The following is a 16,032-nucleotide window of genomic DNA, read 5'->3' on the forward strand; positions in this document are numbered from 1 at the left end:
TATACGTTATAGCTTAATGGTATACAACGTTATACGTTATAGCGTAATGCAATAAAACGTTACACGTTGTATAGTAATAGTATATAACGTTATACGTTATAGCGTAATGGTATATAACGTTATACGTTATGACGTAATGCTATATAACGTTACACGTTGTATAGTAATAGTATATAACGTTATACGTTATAGCGTAATGGTATACAACGTTATACGTTATAGCGTAATGCAATAAAACGTTACACGTTGTATAGTAATAATATATAACGCTATACTTTATAGCGTAATGGTATATAACGTTATACGTTATAACGTAGTGCTATATAACGTTACACGTTGTATAGTATTAGTATATAACGTTATACGTTATAGCGTAGTGGTATACAACGTTATACGTTGTAACGTAGTGCTATATAACGTTACACGTTGTACATTAATAGTATATAACGTTATAAGTTATAGCGTAATGGTATACAACGTTATACGTTATAGCGTAATGCAATAAAACGTTACACGTTGTATAGTAATAGTATATAACGTTATACGTTATAGCGTAATGGTATATAACGTTATACGTTATGACGTAACGCTATATAACGTTACACGTTGTATAGTAATAGTATATAACGTTATACGTTATAGCGTAATGGTATACAACGTTATACGTTATAGCGTAATGCAATAAAACGTTACACGTTGTATAGTAATAGTATATAACGTTATACGTTATAGCGTAATGGTATACAACGTTATACGTTATAGCGTAATGCAATAAAACGTTACACGTTGTATAGTAATAGTATATAACGTTATACGTTATAGCGTAGTGGTATACAACGTTATACGTTGTAACGTAGTGCTATATAACGTTACACGTTGTACATTAATAGTATATAACGTTATAAGTTATAGCGTAATGGTATACAACGTTATATGTTATAGCGTAATGCAATAAAACGTTACACGTTGTATAGTAATAATATATAACGCTATACTTTATAGCGTAATGGTATATAACGTTATACGCTATAACGTAGTGCTATATAACGTTACACGTTGTATAGTATTAGTATATAACGTTATACGTTATAGCGTAGTGGTATACAACGTTATACGTTGTAACGTAGTGCTATATAACGTTACACGTTGTACATTAATAGTATATAACGTTATAAGTTATAGCGTAATGGTATACAACGTTATACGTTATAGCGTAATGCAATAAAACGTTACACGTTGTATAGTAATAGTATATAACGTTATACGTTATAGCGTCATGGTCTATAACGTTATACGTTATAACGTAGGGCTATATAACGTTATACGTTATAACGTAATGCAATATAACGTTACACGTTGTATAGTGATAGTATATAATGTTACACTGTATATAGTAAAATTATGTAACGTCATACGTTATAACGCAATAGTATATAACGTCATACGTTATAACGTAGTACTATATAACGTTATACGTTATAACGAAATACTATATAACGTTATACGTTATAACGTATTAGTATATAACGTCATACGTTATGACGTAATGCAATATAACGTTACACGTTGTATAGTGATAGTATGTAATGTTACACGGTATTTAGTAATATTATGTAACGTCCTACGTTATAACGTAATAGTATATAACGTTATACGTTATACCGTAATAGTATATAACGTCGTTCGTTATAACGAAGTACTATATAACGTTATACGTTATAACGCAATGCTATATAACGTTATACGTCATAACGTAATAGTATATAACGTCATTCGTTATAACGAAGTACTGTATAACGTTATACGTTATAACGTAATACTATGTAACGTTACCCGTTGTATAGTAATAGTATATAACGTTGTACGTTATAACGAAATACTATATAACGTCATACGTTATGACGTAATGCAATATAACGTTACACGTTGTATAGTAATAGTATATAACGTTATACGTTATAGCTTAATGGTATACAACGTTATACGTTATAGCGTAATGCAATAAAACGTTACACGTTGTATAGTAATAGTATATAACGTTATACGTTATAGCGTAATGGTATATAACGTTATACGTTATGACGTAGTGCTATATAACGTTACACGTTGTATAGTAATAGTATATAACGTTATACGTTATAGCGTAATGGTATACAACGTTATACGTTATAGCGTAATGCAATAAAACGTTACACGTTGTATAGTAATAGTATATAACGTTATACGTTATAGCGTAATGGTATATAACGTTATACGTTATGACGTAGTGCTATATAACGTTACACGTTGTATAGTAATAGTATATAACGTTATACGTTATAGCGTAATGGTATACAACGTTATACGTTATAGCGTATTGCAATAAAACGTTACACGTCGTATAGTGATAATATATAACGCTATACGTTATAGCGTAATGGTATATAACGTTATACGCTATAACGTAGTGCTATATAACGTTACACGTTGTATAGTATTAGTATATAACGTTATACGTTATAGCGTAGTGGTATACAACGTTATACGTTGTAACGTAGTGCTATATAACGTTACACGTTGTACATTAATAGTATATAACGTTATAAGTTATAGCGTAATGGTATACAACGTTATACGTTATAGCGTAATGCAATAAAACGTTACACGTTGTATAGTAATAGTATATAATGTTATACGTTATAGCGTAATGGTATATAACGTTATACGTTATGACGTAGTGCTATATAACGTTACACGTTGTATAGTAATAGTATATAACGTTATACGTTATAGCGTAATGGTATACAACGTTATACGTTATAGCGTAATGCAATAAAACGTTACACGTTGTATAGTAATAGTATATAACGTTATACGTTATAGCGTAATGGTATACAACGTTATACGTTATAGCGTAATGCAATAAAACGTTACACGTTGTATAGTAATAGTATATAACGTTATACGTTATAGCGTAGTGGTATACAACGTTATACGTTGTAACGTAGTGCTATATAACGTTACACGTTGTACATTAATAGTATATAACGTTATAAGTTATAGCGTAATGGTATACAACGTTATACGTTATAGCGTAATGCAATAAAACGTTACACGTTGTATAGTAATAATATATAACGCTATACTTTATAGCGTAATGGTATATAACGTTATACGCTATAACGTAGTGCTATATAACGTTACACGTTGTATAGTATTAGTATATAACGTTATACGTTATAGCGTAGTGGTATACAACGTTATACGTTGTAACGTAGTGCTATATAACGTTACACGTTGTACATTAATAGTATATAACGTTATAAGTGATAGCGTAATGGTATACAACGTTATACGTTATAGCGTAATGCAATAAAACGTTACACGTTGTATAGTAATAGTATATAACGTTATACGTTATAGCGTCATGGTCTATAACGTTATACGTTATAACGTAGGGCTATATAACGTTATACGTTATAACGTAATGCAATATAACGTTACACGTTGTATAGTGATAGTATATAATGTTACACTGTATATAGTAAAATTATGTAACGTCATACGTTATAACGCAATAGTATATAACGTCATACGTTATAACGTAGTACTATATAACGTTATACGTTATAACGAAATACTATATAACGTTATACGTTATAACGTATTAGTATATAACGTCATACGTTATGACGTAATGCAATATAACGTTACACGTTGTATAGTGATAGTATATAATGTTACACGGTATGTAGTAATATTATGTAAGGTCCTACGTTATAACGTAGTAGTATATAACGTTATACGCTATAATGTAATACTATAAAACGCTACACGTTGTATAGTAATAGTTTATAACGTTATACGTTATAACGTAATACTATATAACGTTATACGTTAAAACGAAATTCTATATAACGTCATTCATAATAACAAAGTACTATATAACGTTATGCGTTATAACGAAATACTATATAACGTTATACGTCATAACGAAGTACTATATAACGTTATACGTTATAACGCAATACTATATAACGTTATGCGTTATAGCGTAATGGTATATAACGTTATACGTTATAACGTGGTGCTATTTAATTTTACACGTTGTATAGTAATAGTATACAGTGTTATACGGTATACAGTAATATTATGTAACATCATACGTTATGACGTAGTACTATATAACGTCATTCGTTATAACAAAGTACTATATAGCGTTATGCGTTATAACGAAATACTATATAACGTTATACGTTATAACGTAATAGCATATAACGTCATACGTTGTAACGTAGTGCTATATAACGTTACACGTTGTATAGTAGTATTATACAATGTTATACGGTATATAGCAAAATTATGTAACGTCATACGTTATAACGTAGTACTATATAACGTTATACGTTATAACGAAATACTATATAACGTTATACGTTATAACGTATTAGTATATAACGTCATACGTTATGACGTAATGCAATATAACGTTACACGTTGTATAGTGATAGTATGTAATGTTACACGGTATTTAGTAATATTATGTAACGTCCTACGTTATAACGTAATAGTATATAACGTTATACGTTATACCGTAATAGTATATAGCGTCATTCGTTATAACGAAGTACTATATAACGTTATACGTTATAACGAAATACTATATAACGTTATACGTTATAACGTAATAGTATATAACGTCATTCGTTATAACGAAGTACTGTATAACGTCATACGTTATAACGTAGTGCTATTTAACTTTACACGTTGTATAGTAATAGTATACAATGTTATACGGTATACAGTAATATTATGTAACGTCATACGTTATAACGTAGTGCTATATAACGTTACACGTTGTACAGTAATAGTATATAACGTTATACGTTATAATGTAATACTATAAAACGCTACATGTTGTATAGTAATATTTTATAACGTTATACGTTACAACGTAATACTATATAACGTTATACGTTATAACGTAATGCAATATATCGTTACACGTTGTATAGTGATAGTATATAATGTTACACGGTATATAGTAAGATTATGTAACGTCCTACGTTATAACGCAATAGTATATAACGTTATGCGTTATATCGTCATAGTATATAACGTTATACGTTATAACGAAATACTATATAACGTTATACGTTATAACGAAGTACTATATAACGTTATACGTTAAAACGAAATGCTATATAACGTTATACCTTATAACGTAATAGTATATAACGTCATACGTTATAACGAAGTACTATATAACGTCATTCGTTATAACAAAGTACTATATAACGTTGTGCGTTATAACGAAATACTATATAACGTTATACGTTATAACGAAGTACTATATAAGGTTATACGTTATAACGCAATACTATATAACGTTATACGTTATAACGTAATAGCATATAACGTCATACGTTGTAACGTAGTGCTATATAACGTTACACGTTGTATAGTAGTATTATACAATGTTATACGATATATAGTAAAATTATGTAACGTCATACGTTATAACGTAGTACTATATAACGTTATACGTTATAACGCAATGCTATATAACGTTATACGATATAACGTAATAGCATATAACGTCATACGTTGTAACGTAGTGCTATATAACGTTACACGTTGTATAGTAGTATTATACAATGTTATCCGGTATATAGTAAAATTATGTAACGTCATACGTTATAACGTAGTACTATATAACGTTATACGTTATAACGAAATACTATATAACGTTATACGTTATAACGTATTAGTATATAACGTCATACGTTATGACGTAATGCAATATAACGTTACACGTTGTATAGTGATAGTATGTAATGTTACACGGTATTTAGTAATATTATGTAACGTCCTACGTTATAACGTAATAGTATATAACGTTATACGTTATACCGTAATAGTATATAACGTCGTTCGTTATAACGAAGTACTATATAACGTTATACGTTATAACGAAATGCTATATAACGTTATACGTCATAACGTAATAGTATATAACGTCATTCGTTATAACGACGTACTGTATAACGTTATACGTTATAACGTAATACTATGTAACGTTATCCGTTGTATAGTAATAGTATATAACGTTATACGTTATAACGAAATACTATATAACGTCATACGTTATGACGTAATGCAATATAACGTTACACGATGTATAGTAATAGTATATAACGTTATACGTTATAGCTTAATGGTATACAACGTTATACGTTATAGCGTAATGCAATAAAACGTTACACGTTGTATAGTAATAGTATATAGCGTTATACGTTATAGCGTAATGGTATATAACGTTATACGTTATGATGTAATGCTATATAACGTTACACGTTGTATAGTAATAGTATATAACGTTATACGTTATAGCGTAATGGTATACATCGTTATACGTTATAGCGTAATGCAATAAAACGTTACACGTTGTATAGTAATAGTATATAACGTTATTCGATATAGCGTAATGGTATACAACGTTATACGTTATAACGTAGTGCTATATAACGTTACACGTTGTATAGTAATATTATATAACGTTATACGTTATAGCGTAATGGTATACAACGTTATACGTTATAACGTAGTGCTATATAACGTTACACGTTGTATAGTATTAGTATATAACGTTATACGTTATAGCGTAGTGGTATACAACGTTATACGTTGTAACGTAGTGCTATATAACGTTACACGTTGTACAGTAATAGTATATAACGTTATAAGTTATAGCGTAATGGTATACAACGTTATACGTTATAGCGTAATGCAATAAAACGTTACACGTTGTATAGTAATAGTATATAACGTTATACGTTATAGCGTCATGGTCTATAACGTTATACGTTATAACGTAGGGCTATATAACGTTATACGTTATAACGTAGGGCTATATAACGTTACACGTTGTATAGTAATAGTATATAACGTTATACGGTATATAGTAAAATCATGTAACGTCATACGTTATAACGCAATAGTATATAACGTCATACGTTATAACGTAGTACTATATAACGTTATACGTTATAACGAAATACTATATAACGTTATACGTTATAACGTATTAGTATATAACGTCATACGTTATGACGTAATGCAATATAACGTTACACGTTGTATAGTGATAGTATATAATGTTACACGGTATGTAGTAATATTATGTAAGGTCCTACGTTATAACGTAGTAGTATATAACGTTATACGTTATAGTGTAATACTATAAAACGCTACACGTTGTATAGTAATAGTTTATAACGTTATACGTTATAACGTAATACTATATAACGTTATACGTTATAACGAAGTACTATATAACGTTATACGTTATAACGCAATACTATATAACGTTATACGTTATAACGTAATAGCATATAACGTCATACGTTGTAACGTAGTGCTATATAACGTTACACGTTGTATAGTAGTATTATACAATGTTATACGATATATAGTAATATTATGTAACGTCATACGTTATAACGTAGTACTATATAACGTTATACGTTATAACGCAATGCTATATAACGTTATACGATATAACGTAATAGCATATAACGTCATACCTTGTAACGTAGTGCTATATAACGTTACACGTTGTATAGTAGTATTATACAATGTTATACGGTATATGGAAAAATTATGTAACGTCATACGTTATAACGTAGTACTATATAACGTTATACGTTATAACGAAATACTATATAACGTTATACGTTATAACGTATTAGTATATAACGTCATACGTTATGACGTAATGCAATATAACGTTACACGTTGTATAGTGATAGTATGTAATGTTACACGGTATTTAGTAATATTATGTAACGTCCTACGTTATAACGTAATAGTATATAACGTTATACGTTATACCGTAATAGTATATAACGTCGTTCGTTATAACGAAGTACTATATAACGTTATACGTTATAACGAAATGCTATATAACGTTATACGTCATAACGTAATAGTATATAACGTCATTCGTTATAACGACGTACTGTATAACGTTATACGTTATAACGTAATACTATGTAACGTTACCCGTTGTATAGTAATAGTATATAACGTTATACGTTATAACGAAATACTATATAACGTCATACGTTATGACGTAATGCAATAAAACGTTACACGTTGTATAGTAATAGTATATAGCGTTATACGTTATAGCGTAATGGTATATAACGTTATACAATATGACGTAATGCTATATAACGTTACACGTTGTATAGTAATAGTATATAACGTTATACGTTATAGCGTAATGGTATACATCGTTATACGTTATAGCGTAATGCAATAAAACGTTACACGTCGCATAGTAATAGTATATAACGTTATACGTTATAGCGTAATGGTATATAACGTTATACGTTATAACGTAGTGCTATATAACGTTACACGTTGTATAGTAATATTATATAACGTTATACGTTATAGCGTAATGGTATACAACGTTATACGCTATAACGTAGTGCTATATAACGTTACACGTTGTATAGTATTAGTATATAACGTTATACGTTATAGCGTAGTGGTATACAACGTTATACGTTGTAACGTAGTGCTATATAACGTTACACGTTGTACAGTAATAGTATATAACGTTATAAGTTATAGCGTAATGGTATACAACGTTATACGTTATAGCGTAATGCAATAAAACGTTACACGTTGTATAGTAATAGTATATAACGTTATACGTTATAGCGTCATGGTCTATAACGTTATACGTTATAACGTAGGGCTATATAACGTTATACGTTATAACGTAGGGCTATATAACGTTACACGTTGTATAGTAATAGTATATAACGTTATACGGTATATAGTAAAATTATGTAACGTCATACGTTATAACGCAATAGTATATAACGTCATACGTTATAACGTAGTACTATATAACGTTATACGTTATAACGAAATACTATATAACGTTATACGTTATAACGTATTAGTATATAACGTCATACGTTATGACGTAATGCAATATAACGTTACACGTTGTATAGTGATAGTATATAATGTTACACGGTATGTAGTAATATTATGTAAGGTCCTACGTTATAACGTAGTAGTATATAACGTTATACGTTATAGTGTAATACTATAAAACGCTACACGTTGTATAGTAATAGTTTATAACGTTATACGTTATAACGTAATACTATATAACGTTATACGTTAAAACGAAATTCTATATAACGTTATACGTTATAACGAAGTGCTATATAACGTTATAGGTTATAACGAAATACTATATAACGATATACGTTATAACGAAGTACTATATAACGTTATACGTTAAAACGAAATGCTATATAACGTTATGCGTTATAACGTAATAGTATATAACGTCATACGTTATAACGTAGTACAATATAACGTCATTCGTTATAACAAAGTACTATATAACGTTATGCGTTATAACGAAATACTATATAACGTTATACGTCATAACGAAGTACTATATAACGTTATACGTTATAACGCAATACTATATAACGTTATGCGTTATAGCGTAATGGTATATAACGTTATACGTTATAACGTAGTGCTATTTAATTTTACACGTTGTATAGTAATAGTATACAGTGTTATACGGTATACAGTAATATTATGTAACATCATACGTTATGACGTAGTACTATATAACGTCATTCGTTATAACAAAGTACTATATAACGTTATGCGTTATAACGAAATACTATATAACGTTATACGTTATAACGTAATAGCATATAACGTCATACGTTGTAACGTAGTGCTATATAACGTTACACGTTGTATAGTAGTATTATACAATGTTATACGGTATATAGTAAAATTATGTAACGTCATACGTTATAACGTAGTACTATATAACGTTATACGTTATAACGAAATACTATATAACGTTATACGTTATAACGTATTAGTATATAACGTCATACGTTATGACGTAATGCAATATAACGTTACACGTTGTATAGTGATAGTATGTAATGTTACACGGTGTTTAGTAATATTATGTAACGTCCTACGTTATAACGTAATAGTATATAACGTTATACGTTATACCGTAATAGTATATAACGTCATTCGTTATAACGAAGTACTATATAACGTTATACGTCATAACGAAATACTATATAACGTTATACGTTATAACGTAATAGTATATAACGTCATTCGTTATAACGAAGTACTGTATAACGTTATACGTTATAACGTAATACTATGTAACGTTACCCGTTGTATAGTAATAGTATATAACGCTATAATTTATAGCGTAATGGTATATAACGTTATAAGTTATAACGTAGTGCAATATAACGTTACACGTCGTATAGTAATAGTATATAACATAATACGTTATAGCGTAATGGTATACAACGTTATACGTTATAGCGTAATGCAATAAAACGTTACACGTCGTATAGTAATAGTATATAACGTTATACGTTATAGCGTAATGGTATATAACGTTATACGTTATAACGTAGTGCAATATAACGTTACACGTCGTATAGTAATAGTATATAACGTTATCCGTTATAGCGTCATGGTCTATAACGTCATACGTTATAACGTAGTACTATATAACGTTATACGTTATAACGAAATACTATATAACGTTATACGTTATAACGTATTAGTATATAACGTCATACGTTATGACGTAATGCAATATAACGTTACACGTTGTATAGTGATAGTATATAATGTTACACGGTATTTTGTAATATTATGTAAGGTCCTACGTTATAACGTAGTGGTATATAACGTTATACGTTATAGTGTAATACGATAAAACGCTACACGTTGTATAGTAATAGTTTATAACGTTATACATTATAGCGTTATGCAATAAAACGTTACACATCGTATACTAATAGTATATAACGTTATACGTTATAGCGTTATGGTATATAACGTTATACGTTATAACGTAGTGCTATATAACCTTACACGTTGTATAGTAATTGTATATAACGTTATACGTTATAGCGTAATGGTATACAACGTTATACGTTATAACGTAGTGCTATATAACGTTACACGTTCTACAGTAATAGTATATAACGTTATACGTTATAACGTAATACTATATAACGTTATACGTTATAACGTAATGCAATATAACGCTACACGATGTATAGTGATAGTATATAATGTTACACGGTATATAGTAATATTGTGTAACGTCCTATATTATAACGTAATAGTATATAACGTTATACGTTATAACGTAATAGTATATAACGTTATACGTTATATCGTAATAGTATATAACGTTATACGTTAAAACGAAATGCTATATAACGTTATACGTTATAACGTAACAGTATATAACGACATACGTTATAACGTAGTACTATATATCGTCATTCGTTATAACAAAGTACTATATAACGTTATGCGTTATAACGAAATGCTATATAACGTTATACGTTATAACGTATTAGTATATAACGTCATACGTAATGACGTAATGCAATATAACGTTACACGTTGTATAGTAATAGTATATAACGTTATACGTTATAACGAAATACTATATAACGTCATACGTTATGACGTAATGCAATATAACGTTACACGTTGTATAGTAATAGTATATAACGTTATACGTTATAACGAAATACTATATAACGTTATACGTTATGACGTAATGCAGTATAACGTTACACGTTGTATAGTAATAGTATATAACGTTATACGTTATAGCGTAATGGTATACAACGTTATACGTTATAACGTAGTGCTATATAACGTTACACGTTGTATAGTATTAGTATATAACGTTATACGTTAAAACGAAATGCTATATAACGTTATACGTTATAACGTAATAGTATATAACGACATACGTTATAACGTAGTACTATATATCGTCATTCGTTATAACAAAGTACTATATAACGTTATGCGTTATAACGAAATGCTATATAACGTTATACGTTATAACGAAGTACTATATAACGTTATACGTTATAGCGCAATACTATATAACGTTATACGTTATAACGTAATAGCACATAACGTCATACGTTGTAACGTAGTGCTATATAACGTTACACGTTGTATAGTAGTATTATACAATGTTATACGGTATATAGTAAAATTATGTAACGTCATACGTTATAACGTAGTACTATATAACGTTATACGTTATAACGAAATACTATATAACGTTATACGTTATAACGAAACACTATATAACGTTATACGTTATAACGTATTAGTATATAACGTCATACGTAATGACGTAATGCAATATAACGTTACATGTTGTATAATGATAGTATGTAATGTTACACGGTATTTAGTAATATTATGTAACGTCCTACGTTATAACGTAATAGTATATAACGTCATTCGTTATAACGAAGTACTGTATAACGTTATACGTTATAACGTAATACTATGTAACGTTACCCGTTGTATAGTAATAGTATATAACGTTATCCGTTATAGCGTCATGGTCTATAACGTCATACGTTATAACGTAGTACTATATAACGTTATACGTTATAACGAAATACTATATAACGTTATACGTTATAACGTATTAGTATATAACGTCATACGTTATGACGTAATGCAATATAACGTTACACGTTGTATAGTGATAGTATATAATGTTACACGGTATTTTGTAATATTATGTAAGGTCCTACGTTATAACGTAGTGGTATATAACGTTATACGTTATAGTGTAATACGATAAAACGCTACACGTTGTATAGTAATAGTTTATAACGTTATACGTTATAACGTAATACTATATAACGTTATACCTTATAACGTAATGCAATATAAAGTTACACGTTGTATAGTGATAGTATATAATGTTACACTGTATATAGTAAGATTTTGTAACGTCCTACGTTATAACGTAATAGTATATAACGTTATGCGTTATATCGTAATGGTATATAACGTTATACGTTATCTCGTAATAGTATATAACGTTATACATTATAATGTAATACTATAAAACGCTACACGTTGTATAGTAATAGTTTATAACGTTATACATTATAGCGTTATGCAATAAAACGTTACACATCGTATACTAATAGTATATAACGTTATACGTTATAGCGTTATGGTATATAACGTTATACGTTATAACGTATTGCTATATAACCTTACACGTTGTATAGTAATTGTATATAACGTTATACGTTATAGCGTAATGGTATACAACGTTATACGTTATAACGTAGTGCTATATAACGTTACACGTTGTACAGTAATAGTATATAACGTTATACGTTATAACGTAATACTATATAACGTTATACGTTATAACGTAATGCAATATAACGCTACACGATGTATAGTGATAGTATATAATGTTACACGGTATATAGTAATATTCTGTAACGTCCTATATTATAACGTAATAGTATATAACGTTATACGTTAAAACGAAATGCTATATAACGTTATACGTTATAACGTAATAGTATATAACGACATACGTTATAACGTAGTACAATATAACGTCATTCGTTATAACAAAGTACTATATAACGTTATGCGTTATAACGAAATGCTATATAACGTTATACGTTATAACGAAGTACTATATAACGTTATACGTTATAACGCAATACTATATAACGTTATGCGTTATAGCGTAATGGTATATAACGTTATACGTTATAACGTAGTGCTATTTAATTTTACACGTTGTATAGTAATAGTATACAGTGTTATACGGTATACAGTAATATTATGTAACATCATACGTTATGACGTAGTACTATATAACGTCATTCGTTATAACAAAGTACTATATAACGTTATACGTTATAACGCAATACTATATAACGTTATACGTTATAACGTAATAGCATATAACGTCATACGTTGTAACGTAGTGCTATATAACGTTACACGTTATATAGTAGTATTATACAATGTTATACGGTATATAGTAAAATTATGTAACGTCATACGTTATAACGTAGTACGATATAACGTTATACGTTATAACGAAATACTATATAACGTTATACGTTATAACGTATTAGTATATAACGTCATACGTTATGACGTAATGCAATATAACGTTACACGTTGTATAGTGATAGTATGTAATGTTACACGGTATTTAGTAATATTATGTAACGTCCTACGTTATAACGTAATAGTATATAACGTTATACGTTATCCCGTAATAGTATATAACGTCATTCGTTATAACGAAGTACTATATAACGTTATACGTTATAACGAAATACTATATAACGTTATACGTTATAACGTAATAGTATATAACGTCATTCGTTATAACGAAGTACTGTATAACGTTATACGTTATAACGTAATACTATGTAACGTTACCCGTTGTATAGTAATAGTATATAACGTTATACGTTATAGCTTAATGGTATACAACGTTATACGTTATAGCGTAATGCAATAAAACGTTACACGTTGTATAGTAATAGTATATAACGTTATACGTTATAGCGTAATGGTATATAACGTTATACGTTATGACGTAATGCTATATAACGTTACACGTTGTATAGTAATAGTATATAACGTTATACGTTATAGCGTAATGGTATATAACGTTATACGTTATGACGTAATGCTATATAACGTTACACGTTGTATAGTAATAGTATATAACGTTATACGTTATAGCGTAATGGTATACAACGTTATACGTTGTAACGTAATACTATATAACGTTATACGTTATAACGTAATGCAATATAACGTTACACGTTGTATAGTGATAGTATATAATGTTACACTGTATATAGTAAGATTTTGTAACGTCCTACGTTATAACGTAATAGTATATAACGTTATACGTTATATCTTAATGGTATATAACGTTATACGTTATAACGTAGTGCTATTTAATTTTACACGTTGTATAGTAATAGTATACAATGTTATACGGTATACAGTAATATTATGTAACATCATACGTTATGACGTAGTACTGTATAACGTCATTCGTTATAACAAAGTACTATATAACGTTATGCGTTATAACGAAATACTATATAACGTTATACGTTATAACGCAATACTATATAACGTTATACGATATAACGTAATAGCATATAACGTCATACGTTGTAACGTAGTGCTATATAACGTTACACGTTGTATAGTAGTATTATACAATGTTATACGGTATATAGTAAAATTATGTAACGTCATACGTTATAACGTAGTACTATATAACGTTATACGTTATAACGAAATACTATATAACGTTATACGTTATAACGTATTAGTATATAACGTCATACGTTATGACGTAATGCAATATAACGTTACACGTTGTATAGTGATAGTATGTAATGTTACACGGTATTTAGTAATATTATGTAACGTCCTACGTTATAACGTAATAGTATATAACGTTATACGTTATACCGTAATAGTATATAACGTCGTTCGTTATAACGAAGTACTATATAACGTTATACGTTATAACGAAATGCTATATAACGTTATACGTCATAACGTAATAGTATATAACGTCATTCGTTATAAGGACGTACTGTATAACGTTATACGTTATAACGTAATACTATGTAACGTTACCCGTTGTATAGTAATAGTATATAACGTTATACGTTATAACGAAATACTATATAACGTCATACGTTATGACGTAATGCAATATAACGTTACACGTTGTATAGTAATAGTATATAACGTTATACGTTATAGCTTAATGGTATACAACGTTATACGTTATAGCGTAATGCAATAAAACGTTACACGTTGTATAGTAATAGTATATAACGTTATACGTTATAGCGTAATGGTATATAACGTTATACGTTATGACGTAATGCTATATAACGTTACACGTTGTATAGTAATAGTATATAACGTTATACGTTATAGCGTAATGGTATACAACGTTATACGTTATAGCGTAATGCAATAAAACGTTACACGTCGTATAGTAATAGTATATAACGTTATACGTTATAGCGTAATGGTATATAACGTTATACGTTATAACGTAGTGCTATATAACGTTACACGTTGTAT

This window comes from Bombus terrestris, unplaced genomic scaffold (assembly GCF_910591885.1).
Source record: "Bombus terrestris unplaced genomic scaffold, iyBomTerr1.2, whole genome shotgun sequence".
NCBI classification, from domain to species: Eukaryota; Metazoa; Arthropoda; class Insecta; order Hymenoptera; family Apidae; genus Bombus; species Bombus terrestris.